The sequence below is a fragment of the Gallinula chloropus genome (assembly GCF_964237585.1).
Source record: "Gallinula chloropus genome assembly, chromosome: 2".
Lineage (NCBI taxonomy): Eukaryota > Metazoa > Chordata > Aves > Gruiformes > Rallidae > Gallinula > Gallinula chloropus.
In genome coordinates, this window is record NC_140086.1 from 23876874 (window position 1) to 23890189 (window position 13316).

A 13316-nucleotide genomic window follows, 5' to 3' on the forward strand; every position below is an offset into this window, starting at 1 on the left:
TCTTTGGCACTAAAATATTTTACCATGACTAGAGGAAATAGAATGTAATGTTAATGTACTGCAAAAAAATCACAAAAAGGCTAGACAGAAATTGTAAGCTGAAATGTATAAATATGATGTTGAGAAAATATTTTTCTTAAGAGCTGTGGTAATTACAATTTTCATATCAAACACCAAAGTTGAAATATCAGTGCTATCTAAAAACTGCCTCTGTGATCAGGTATGAGGTCTTAGCTTACCAAGGCTCACCAAGGCTACGGATGGTCTTGGCTGTGACATTCCCACGGTTTCACGTGAGAAATCATTACATACAGAAATATTTCAAAAAGTAAACATACATTACTAATAAACAGTGAAAAGAACATTCCTGCTATCACAGGAAATACAAGAGTGAAACAAGTTGCAAGAAGGCTGTGCCCAGGGACCACACAGTACCAGGTCAAGAGACAGAGATATCTGAGACAAGGAGGTGCTTCAGGAAGAAAACACTTCCAGTACTGCTCATGAATCAAGTAGAAATCCTAGAATGAGCTTGAGGATACAGTGGAGAACATATTCTAAAATACTTGGGGAAAAAACCCTGCAGAAATTAAGAAAATGTATGTCCAACTCCTCCGATTCATAGGAAGTTTAGAATCATGTATTCACCCTGTATAGCTCTCACAGCGCAACCGAGTCTTCCATCTGTGCTGCCGTGAAGTGATCCTGCTCTGTTCTACATAAAAACTAACATTAAGAAGTGCCCAACTCTAACTAGACTCATGACCAGTCCAGTATGATGTTTCTGACAGCACTAGGATGAGACTGTGAAGACAGACCAGGGAGTCTAGCCACTCCCTGCCATCTTCCTCTCCCACTGCCCACGCCTCCACAGCTGTTGTATTTGGGATGCCAGTGGTACATGACTGGTTTTAGTTACCATTTCTGGATTTCTTGTCCAGAAATGGTCACTGAAAGCAGTTGTATCCATGCAGATATCATCTGGCCTCCACAACCTTCTGGGGCAGCAAGTTCCAATTTATTTTTCCTCTTTGGTTTCAACCAATCTCCTGCATTTCCCTGAACTTTTGTAGTGCATGATTTGAATGTTCTGGTTCATATTCAGGTTTATCACTACTTTGTAAACCTTGGTCATAATCCCTCTCAGCCTTCTCCTCTCCTAAAAGGTAAATCCCAGCCTCTTTAGTCTGTCCTCACAAAGAAGCTGCTCCGGCACCTTTAATCATTTTAGCATCCCTGCTCAACTTCTGTAACTCCCCTATTTCTTGAGTAGTCCACACAGTATTCAAGAAGTAGGATCACCATGGTTTTATACTGCAGTAAAATGACAGCTTCTGTCTTGTTCTCAATCTCCACCCTGTTGATGTCCAATATTTTTGGGGTTTTTTTCGGCTGCCACTGCACACTGACTCACTAATTTAATTTCATTGTTCCAGGACCTACATCAATAGTTTCTTTTTATCTTCACTCTAGTGAATCTCTGAAAATGGAGATATCATCCAGGGGAAACTACCTTAACTTCATCTTGAAAACTAAAATAACAAATAACAAGTACTTACGAACTTTATCACCCACTTTACTACAGGAACGAAGGGCAGCAAATTACTGAATTTCCTCAAACTTTGGTCTTCATGAAGCAATATATACAGAGTCTACATATACTGCAGAAACAGGGTTGTGGAGACATTAAAGAAAAGCTTTTTTTTTCCTGGTTACTTCATACTGTGCTTTACAAAACAAAGGGAGCAATCCCCTCTTCTTTTCTTTAAAGGAATCAACATGCTAGGAAAAAGTATTACAGAGGAAATCCTAAAACAGAACCATTAACTAGCCGAGATTTTCTTTGAAAAGGTTTTTGCCAGCTCTGGTTACAATCTTTTCAGATTCACTCATGTACATATTTTTCAAATAACCAATAAAATTCCTTGTGGCTGATTTCTATGGCAGACTCATATCACTGACTTGTAAATGTGATACTACTTTTAATGCAGCCTCTGTAAAAATAGAGACCGTTTTAATGAATTACTACATAGCGAGCCAAGAAATCCTGATTCCTCCTGATGTCCTAGCAAAGCTATGCTACTTACACCTTGGTCTGTCTGTCTGGTAAACTATAAAGTGCTTCACCCATGTCCCGCACTGATGGTACTTGTAGAATGGTATAGATGGTTTTATTGTTCATGTATTGCAAGCAAGTACAATTCAGAGGGGACGGAGCTGTAAAACAGACTTGCCGTATCACTTCATAGAAATGCTGCCTAAAACCAAGTAAAAAGGGCATATGCTGCTAAACTGAGTAATTTTTAATTGCTCCATAGCCATCCGCTCATTCTGATGGAAAACCTTTTAGAAAGCACGGTTCTGAAGCGAATGAGTGTCCCACAAGCACAACATGGCATCCTCATATTCTTCCCTACGAAGCAGAAATTTCTACAGCTACATGACATTTAGGTTATGCTTGACTTGGCTAGAGGGATTGAAAATACAACGTTATCCACTAAATGATAATCTTCCAGGGACAATAGCATTGCATGTGTAGGACAAAGCATAGTTTCTGAATGGATCCTCTCTTCACACACATAAATAGATTTGACTTGAAGCCTCGCTCTTTTCCTCTGCCTCTTTTTACAATTAAGTATTTATTAAACATGCTGACCTATGTAAAGCACTTCAAGGAAGGTAAAAAAGCAGCTCTGCCTTCATCCCCACTCAGACCGGAGTTTCTCTGCAAATACTACTGCAAGGGTGCTAATTGGTCCCAACTGCTGAGTTTCCTGTTACGCGGACATTTGACTACAGAAACTTTACTGAGACCCCAAATCAATTCACGTGGGTCACCAAACAGCAGTCAGATGCTAACTTCTGCTCAGTACTAAGCAGCATGGAATATGAACCAGTGCCCAAAAGGTGAAAGACACCATATCCTATTACGGTTTTCCATGCCACCCGGTTCCACAATGAAACTTTGACTTACGTATGCTCTTACCACATATATTATAAAGGTTGGAACAAGTGAGTAATGATTTGCAAGACAGCTTTATATAACACAACTGGGTACAAAATAAAGGTGCAGAAGTACCACTGGAACTTCTTGCATCAATTTCAGCTCAGTAAGCATCCAGCCTTCCAACCAAGTTTTACAGTTAACCTGAAAATATGCCTAGCAATAAACTAGGGAATCATTGAGGCATTCCTCTAACGGGATAAGGATATGAGAAGGAATGACGTTCAGTGTAACAACTCAAAAAAGATTCTTTGCTTTATTGTGGAATAAACGGGCCAATACTTTAAAGATGTCGAGAACAGCAATATCAGCTCGCTGTTCGCAAATGTAATGGTACCTTTTATCATCGAGCTGTATTATATCAATTCTCTTACTCTTTACATAACCCATTTAAAATGAACAATAAAAGTTTTCTTTAATTAGCTACTGGTGTGCATTAACATGATCATGATTAAACCATAAAAACCAACTGTACATTACTCTGGTCCCCTATCCCATGTGTTTTAAATTATTTTAGTTGAAAATGTACTTTGAGTCCCTTTTAAAAGTTCGACCTTCTGCTTTCAGAGAATTAAATGCATATTACTGTAGTGGAGAAGATAATGTTTCAGACCTCCAGGCATATATTAAACACACTGGCAGCACATTAGACAAAATGCTTTACTTATTAGATACTTCCTATTCTAAACAGTGTCATCAAAGGCTAAAAACAAAATCCATATAAAAGCTGCACAATGCTTCCACACGGAACCTGTGCCAAAATCCCTGTACTTTCCAACTAATGAGGAAAGGATGTGTACTCTTAACATATGAATGTAAGATTTTCCAAGCATTCACTTTAGGAAACAGGCCTATTGATTCCACATGGCTTACGTTAAATGAAACTGTATTGGTAAAATAACCTTTAAGATATTTGGCATGATAACTATAATTAAACAATATTCAAAGGAATAAAACAAAAGGGAATTTGGTTCCACAATGGCTAATTAAAATAAAATGAAAAAACACAGCATGTCATCTATCAAGATAAATTGTTATTGTTTAAGAACTATTTAAATACTGTTAAAATATACTTTTAGATAAAATCTGAAAGGACTGGAAAAATATTTGTGGCTTAAAAATGGATAGTTTGGCGAAGAAAAAAGTATAGGACGCTGAAATTTTATGCTGAGATAATAGCTTTAAAGCTTTGAGCATAACCAGATGGTACTTAAATCAGAGGAATTCTACAGTTTCACTGTCAGAATGAGTTGCAATATGGAAAGGTTTTCAATAGCTAGAAAAAACATGTCAAGATGATAGTTTACTTCTTAGATCACTTCAGTGCATTTTCTCGTCCTTTCACAGTTATATATCCTATCAATACTAGACACCATAGAAAAGGTGTTGAAAGCTACACTAGTAGCTAGGGAACTGTGGCTAATTCTTCCTTTTCATGTGCTCAGATAGGTAACTTTACTAGCTTAACCCCTTGAGTTCAAGAGGGCACATGACACATATATCTATCGAGTGGAGGGGCATGGAAATAGCCTGTCCCGCAGAACACACACAGAGAAGCACATCATAAAATCGAGGGTAAATAAATATATTTGCTTTTCAAAACTGGCAAGCAGTCTCATCTGAGGTAACTGCAATCTTAACCAGGTAACTCTTATTTATTTTCCATTCCTGAGAGATGGTAGCGTTCAAAGTTTTCAATCCATAAAAAGAGCCAATAAAACCATCAAGGTAAACACACAACCTAATACTTTAGACCAAGAATTAACACATTTTCCCAATTGGAGAGAGGTGTTTTACAACAATTGGCAGCAATTTTTTGTTATATTTTCAGTTCCTTAATCTCCCAAGAGTTTTCAACAACAACAAATGTAAGCATGTGTAAATTTCACTATAAACATTTCTATCACTTTTATTTTCTTTTACTGATGCTTTACAGGATATTCTCAAATTAATAGAATAACTGTAAGCAGAATAATCTTTGGAAGTGCAACTGCCCTAGATCAAAAGCATCTACATCTGCCTAATTTTTCCAGCATCTCATATTAATTATGGTAATATAATGACACTATTGAAGTAAAATTTCCAGCCTTCTGCATAGCTGTTCCTTAACTCTGATCAAAACCCTTCAGCCAATCATGAGATCATTCTTCACATTACATAAATTACAGAAAGAGTCACAAGTGTGAAACCACAGAATCGAAGTGCCAATCACATCTGCTCCATCACTGTGGCATGTGACCTAGTTTTATTTCTCCTGCTAAAAAAGTAGTAATATTTTCATGGAATCAAAAATCTTGCCTACCACACAAACAGCTACAGAAAAAGAATGCATTCCAGGTTTTTTTCTGTTGTGCTTAAACTGGAATTACGAAGAGAACACTGCATAGTTTCTTCCTGGCTTTGTTCTAAGTACTCCATCTACTCCATCAAAGAGCCTCCAATGCTTTAGAAATTTTACATAGTTTCATTATCTAAAGAAATTTTTCTTTTTTTGGTTAACCAAAATTTGCTGCATTGTTCTACTGAACACTTCAACTAAACTGATTTTATTTTGTTTTGCATATGATTTATATGATTGACTAATTCTGACCATTATCAAAATTATTTTGTAAACTGACATATTAACTTCACATGGAAAATATAATTGAAGACACACATAGAAGCATATTAGACTGCAAAATCACGTCTTCAAGGCTAATAAACGTTTCTAAATTTTAAATTCAACCTACAATTCAGCCTAGACAGACTGGCTGCTACTTGTACCAGTCCAAATGCAGAAAGACTTCTGAATAACATGAATCCAAAGCTGTCCTCCAAAAAGGAGACTATTAAATCAAGCCAAAATGAGGCAACAAAATATCAGAAATGTTTGAAACAGCTTATTTCATATAAAAGTTTTTGTTAGGTTTTTTCCCCCACTAAGGAATTTTCTTTTTAATCAGAACTTGCTGCAAAACAATTGATGCTAATTTGAAGTGTAACGGTGTATATGAGCTTTTAGGCCAACAGAAATACTCCTGACAGGAATTCAATTGTAATTTTCACAATACTGCAGGAATTATGTGAAAGATGTGGAGCAATACAAACTTTGCTTCTTTGTGCAATGTTTTTCCAGCTCTTCAAAAGTAGAGCAAGAGGCTACATTGTGTTAAACCCTGATCCAAATAATCATAAATCAAAGCTGCGCTAAACATTCCAAATGTAACATGGGTATATGCAAATGAGAAATCCTTACTAATGCCAACATAATTATTTTTTTTAATCTTAATATAAACAGTGTGCTTATTTTGCTACCCTATGAAAGGCTAGTAAGAAACTTCTGTGTTCATTTTTTTTCTAAAGAAACACTTTCAATTAAAAAGACCAGGCTGAAATCTGGCAGAGTACCTAATCTAACAGCAATTTTTCATTAATATTTTTACTAAATGATTTAAATTTTTTGAACTATTTTTCAAATTTAATCTCAGAATTTAAAGTTAATCTTTGCTTTTATATGAAAAAATCTGAATAAAAATAAATACACATATCCACTCTAGACAAAGTGAGGGCTTGTTCATTTTATTCACTTTTTTCTTTTTTTTTCTTTCTTTTTTTAAATTTCATTAAAGCCAAGAAACAGGCATTTTCCATGGGAGTCTGCTTGCATATTCCACTTGGTACTTTAAAAAGAAGTAGTTTAAATTTCAGCTTGATTTTGCAGGGCATTATCTAACATTCCAGTAGAGGATTACAGTTTTACCAGTCTTAGTTTTGCATCACATTTCCATACATAAAGATGTACTGAGTAAAATGTTGGTTTAGTGTTGATCTGATCTTACAGAAAGCAACTATGTCTCATCAAGCTGAAATCTTTCTAATGAGAGGTGTCCCTGCCCATGGCAGGGAGCTTTGAACTTGATCTTAAAGGTCCCTTCCAATCCAAACCATTCTATGATTCTATGGAACTTTCAGGTTTGAGGTTGAATTCTCTCTCATTCACTGGTGTTCCTAAGTACACTGAGAAAGAAAACAAACAACACAACAAAAAATGTTCAAGAACTTGGAATTTTAAGTCATTAAGGCCGTGATTTCACAATGGGGAGGCTTGTCCTCAAACACTAGAGACAGATCAACTACCAAATTCAGCACCCAGTATGGCTGTATAAACAAGTTGGCCACTGGAATTGGCATGTCCCAGGTGGCAGTGGGGTTATTCTAAGTGATATTGCCACTCTCCAGTCCTGGGAAATCACACAGCTACTGTGTGGCACCTATCACAACACTGGGTTTAGGTGTAAATAAAATCCTGGGTCCTACACATTCATGTTTCATGAACAGGCATTCAGTCTGTTCCTGAATCAAAAACTCTCTCATCTGATGATTACGTTTAAAGTAAGAAGTCACCGAATAATTCTTGGATGCTAGAGTTAAAATAATTTAATATTATTAACTATGAAATGTGAGATGATTCACTCTTACGATATCCAGAGATAAGAAATGTAACCAAGTTGTTTACTCATACTGGTATAAATTGGACTATTCTCCCATTGACTAATAGTCAGTGTTCTGTAAAATAAATTAAAAGATGCAGAAACAAATGCCAAATACCCTGGCAGTGATTCAAACCAGGATTCAACAGAGCCTCAGAATGGGAATTTAGGTTTCATTTTCTAGGATAGGATGAACGAACATATGAACAAGGAAAAGAGTCATTATGTAACACAAAGTAACTCTGTACTTGACTTTCATGATACAGAATATACCTGCAGCCTTTTAACTCAATAACACACTGGTAAATGAACTATGCCCAAAATAAACTGCTACAGTCTTTTCCTTAACATACAAAACACCTTTATTTTTAGCAAGTTCTTTGTCACGACGTTCGTGTGCAACTCCATGCCAGACTGAATTTATGCCTCCTCATTTGTGTATGATTGTATAGAAAACAGTCCTGAAGCACCCAAACAAGAATTCCAGAAACAGACAAACAAAAAGTAATACTGAGAAAAACGTACTTAGTGTTTTGGGTGTTTCTGTTTCCTGCACTGGCTCATTGTACTACAAGGAAGTGGAGAAGGAAAAGAACAGACTGTGGCAGTTCTGCTTGGATTCGCTTAATGAGCCTCTAAATTGAATCCTAGATTGCAACCTCTGAACTCATTTATAAATAATTAAAATAAAGAAAAGAATTGTGGTATTGGAGCAGGAATGAAAGGTCAGAAACATGACCTCTGTAAGCCCACTTCAGGAGTAGATGACACATGGAGCTGCATCTTCAAGCTTTTCTGAATGATCAAGCCTGGCAGTCTTCCAGCTGCGTTTGTCTCTCAGTGCTATGAGGCTGCTTCAAAGCACCCAGCACTCAAACCATGCTGAGATCTGACTTTAGGCTTTAGTGGCAAAATCAGTGAAGAATTATTACAAAACACATCCCGCAGCAGTCTGCCATTTTCAAAGCTTCTACATGCAGTGATAAGATATCAGTGCAGCCACCTAACTGCCGGCTGATAACATCATTGAAGACAATTAGAGGGCCCAGATATAAAGAAAAGTTTTCTCTTTAATGAAAAACACTTTTGGCCTTTACCTGCTTATTTATGTGCAAAAAGATTGCAGAGATTACCGAATATTATATCCATATACTGTTTTTTCATAAAAATAATGTTTTTCCAAGTTAGGGCCATAAAGTTCCCGTTGATTCACTGACAATTGAGTGTATTCAATCCCACCTTCCATGTCAATGACAAAGATACTGACCAGTGCCGGTACTGAACCCTGAGGAACCTCCACATGGACCTCCACGTGGCCCAGGGAAGCTGTGGCTGCTCCCTCCCTGGCAGTGTCCAAGGCCATGTTACATGGGGCTTTGGGCAGCCTGGTCTAATGAAGGGTGGAACTGGATGAGCTTTGAGGTCCCTTCCAGCCCAAACCATTCTGTGATCCTATGATTTTGGTAGGTGGGCCATAATGGACCTGGGCATAAATCCATTTGCTGTGATGGGCTTCATCATGGACTAATCTGGACAAAGACCCAGTGAGATACACAGCCCAGACCAGCCTACCAAGAAATTACTTTGTACAAACACCAAGGATTCAAAAGACAATGAGCACAATTCCTGAATATTCAATATATAATAAATATTTATCTGGGGAAAATGCCTTACTGCCAGACAGAATGAATTTTATGAAAATCAGGGAAATTTTCAAGAGCACGTAGATCAGTTAAGTGCCCATTTCCCATTGAAAAAATAAGATCTTATGAGGATGTTTGTGATTCTGATTGTCCCCTACCGCCTGCTACCCCGGTTTCAGAAGGCAAAGAATCGACAAAAGTGGCTGATCTATATTAATAAAATGTTTGGAGTCTAGACCACATATTCTAATGAGAAAGGAAAAAGTCATACAAGTTACTGGAAGAACACACGTGAACTCATGCAAACACACAGACCTATTTATCCATGTAGCTCTGTGGAGGAAAAAAATGCCTGACTTCCTAAAATACCGTCTTAACTCACTGTTAAGACAATACGCTGTTTCATGAAAACTGTAGGCAGGATACCTACTGTTAGCAAAGCTAACAGCTCTTTAGTTTTATGGATACTCTATTTTAGCCAATTTTCCAATAATCTGAACCAGTTGTCACTGTTCATTTCTGAGAATACTAAGTCACTATTACTCCTGTGCTTTGATGGAGAAAGTTAAAATGAGTGGAAATCTTTACTTAGGAGTCAAGAATGAAGCTTTCAGGCTTGATTCATGCAATGAGTCACAGGTAACTTGGAGGGAATATAGTCTTAGTGAAATGAAGAGAGTTGGAAATACTAATTACAAACATGTACTGAGAAAAAAATGCTAATATGCAAGGTTATTAAACACGCCCATTCAGCACAGCAGAAACACCAATGTTGCCTAGCATGTGCAAGTGAGAGCTTCACATCTCTCTAGATGGTTACTGGCAGCCAATTCTCCGCAGAAATAAGTTCAGAATAACTGGAAATGGCGACAAACCTGAATTTGATTCAGGAAATGCTATTATTATCATGTGCACCTTTTGTATCAGTGTCTTATCACAATCATAATCCATGATTTCACTGTTTGATGCAGCAACCAGTAACTCAACCAGAGTGAAGCTAGCTGTGAAGAATGAAAGTATTGCATAAATTAAGTGCAGCTAGGTCTGAACACTATGTGTCCACACGGAAACTCTGTTACATTCTCTGCCCCACTGAAGAAAAGTTCAGTGCAACACTCAAATGTTCGTGTCAAGTAGAAAATTGTTGTTACTGAGACAAGTCAGCTTCCCTGCAAGCAGGGAATAAAAAAACCACCTGAATTGTTTGAAGGCCACATAATCCCAAAAATTAATGCTGCTGATTAGAGTACAGATATTAATATGAGAGAACTATTATCAACTTCTGGAAACCTCAATTGAAGTGTAAAGTTCAAGTTACATTCTTCCATTAAAAATACATTCAGCCATCTCAAAATTTTCATGCTGTGACTGTGGATTCAACTTGCACAGCATTGCATGAGGACGAATGAAACTCTCCAAAGCAATTTCCTGGAGAAAAAGTGGGTGAGGGGAGACCTCATTGTGGTTTATGGCTTCCTGATGAGGAATAGAACCCAAGGGAACGGCATGAGGCTGTGACAGGAGAGGTTTAGGTTGGATACTAGCAAGAGGTTCTTTACTGAGAGGGTGGTTGGACACTGGAACAGGCTCCCCAGGGAAGTGGTCACAGCACCGAGCTTGGCAGAAGTCAAGAAGTGTCTGGATGATGTGCTCAGTCCCATGCTCTGACTTTGCTGGCCCTGTGTGGACCCAGGAGTTGGATTCGATGATCCTTATGGGTCCCTTCCAACTCAGTATATTCTATGATTCTAAGAGTTCAATGTCTAGAAAACTGTTTAGATTTGAAGCATAAAACTAAATTGTGTATTTCTACAAATTCCAGGTTAAAAGACAACTCAAAGCACATGTCATGAGAGGTTTTCATTTCACTGTGTGAAATCTCTGTGCATGCATGCATATGTAGATATATGCATATGATCTTCTGAGAAATCCTCATGTATTTTGCCTTGGTATCTGTAAAACAGACCCATTCTCTTAAGGCCTCCTATGTGTGAATTTACGTTGGTTCCTCGCCTCTTTTTTGCTTTACTGAAAAATAAGATTTCTGCTTTGAAGAGTCTTAGTAAAATCACTGCCATCTTCGCAATACAAGAATTCCATCTAGGTTTCTACTGGAAAGAAAATATTTGCTCACAGGAAGTATCAAAAACTACTGCAGAGTCCTTCAAAAAGATATCTCCCTGCTGTTTCTGGCAATAAAATCAAATGATGAGACAAAACGTCCTAACAATGGAAACATGGTATGGTGATGACTCAACATACTGGCAAGGACTTTATTTTGCTAGTGTCTTTGAACTAACCAAAGATCACTTTATTTTCAGGAAAACATCCGACAAGTGGCTATGTGGGAATCCAAGTACTGGTAAAACTACCAGTAAAATGATGCAAGCGTTATTCAGCTATTCCAGCTAATGGTTTTTACTTGCATTCTCAAGAAGTTAGACTTTTGGCATTATCTCTGACACGATCAAGCTACAAGTATATGTTTAAACCTTGTACAAAATAGTCTAATAGTAAAAATTAGACAACTAATGTCATTTGTACTTTAAAAGATTTAGCTATTCCACAAATTTTACTGCATTAAATGCAAGACTCCACAGAAGCCAAGATAATGTCCAGACCATCAAACCAAAATAATAGTCTATTTGTCTTCATCTGAACTACTTACACGTCAACATGTCATTTGACTTCCTAGGGTAGGAGCCCTCACTAAATTTTTCTCAAATCGCAACAAAAAGCCATGTCAAATTCACCAGAGTCAGAAACTCTCTTTATGTAGCAACACCATTATGTGCAGGTTTTCAAGACTAGTTTCTCTTTGACCTGCGTACTGTATGAGGTACAATTTCACCATTGGTAGAATGGTGTTCCAAAGATAACACAAAATAAAATTGTATTGTATTGCATGCTATTAGACATTAACAAACAAAGATCAGTTTGAACTTACTGCACAGCGTGTCATGCTCAAGGAAAAAAACCTAAGGGTTAGGAAAGAAAGTGTAATTCTTTAGAGCATGGGACTGAGCACATCAGCCAGACACTTCTTCACCTCAGTCAAGCTCGCTGCTGAGACCACTTAAAGGACTAAATCTACAAAGTCTACCTACTGCCTAAGTGGGTAAGATTAATCGATAGAACAACCTATATTGAGAAAGTGAAGTTACACACGGTGCAAATTTTGTTCATCAATCCTATGCCTATGTCTCAAATGTGCTAATGTTTTACACAGGTCTTCGTGCTACTATGCATTTGGAAAAAAACCCACAAACATCAAATTCACTCATAGAGCTTCCCTTTGCTTTTCAAGAGTTCAGGTCTTCAAAAAAAAAAAAAAAGAAATGAAAGAAATAGGAAGCATATGTCACCTTATAATTAAACATTCATCATCTTACAAAGGTGCTGCACAGCTTAGAATTTCAGATTTAGATGATACTGATTCAGATGCCATTTTTCCACTAGGGTCTATTGAATAAATAATTCTGATCATAGATTGGATATTTTTATTTTTTATTTAGTTTAAAACATTACCAAAATTATTAAACTATAATATGGTTATAGGTTAATCCTGCTTAGCATACAAACGGTTGTTAACAGCCCAATGATACTACTGAAGCTCAGTAGTATCATGCAAATGCATTTAAGAGGAAACAGTAAACACCATTTAACTCTGTCAAACAATATAACCTGGACCTCTTGAACAGCTTTGCATCCATTTGATTTGATATATGCAGTAGGCTATTCTGTTTGATGTTTAAACTTACTACAGAAGGAAATTTATTCACACAAGTATTCTTGTTACTCTTCAAACAGTATGAAAAGCTCCTAAATTTCTTCTAGAACAGGCAAATGAGTTTTTGAGAAAATACCCAGATTTTGGCAGAAACAAATATCTGGCATGAGTTACTGGATGTATCATTCTATTAGGCAGTCTCAGATGATGCTGCATTACCTGAACTTAGAGCTGGCCAGAAAAACTGAAAAAGTAGGAAGGCAGTTAACAGCAGTTAGACTGAAAAATTATGCCTCATTGCTTAAGGTACAGGGTAGTACCAAAGTGAAATTCAGTACAAAATTAAACAGGATATTTATCCTTAGTTGACCACCTAGGCCATACAAACCACACAAAGGGCCAAACAGTGTCTACTGGCAGCTATTAAACAACAACCTTCCTTCAGGGGCAACGCCTGCTTCGGGTTCTCA

The 13316-nt window shown here is 37.2% G+C and overlaps 1 protein-coding gene across 1 annotated transcript in view; it reads right to left on the bottom strand.

Annotated features, from left to right (window-relative positions):
- The window catches only part of VPS13B (vacuolar protein sorting 13 homolog B), a gene marked incomplete at both ends in the record, with an annotated part of 442808 nt that overhangs the window by 120433 nt on the left and 309059 nt on the right, over positions 1-13316 (bottom strand). The gene's annotated exons all lie outside the window — the stretch shown is intronic.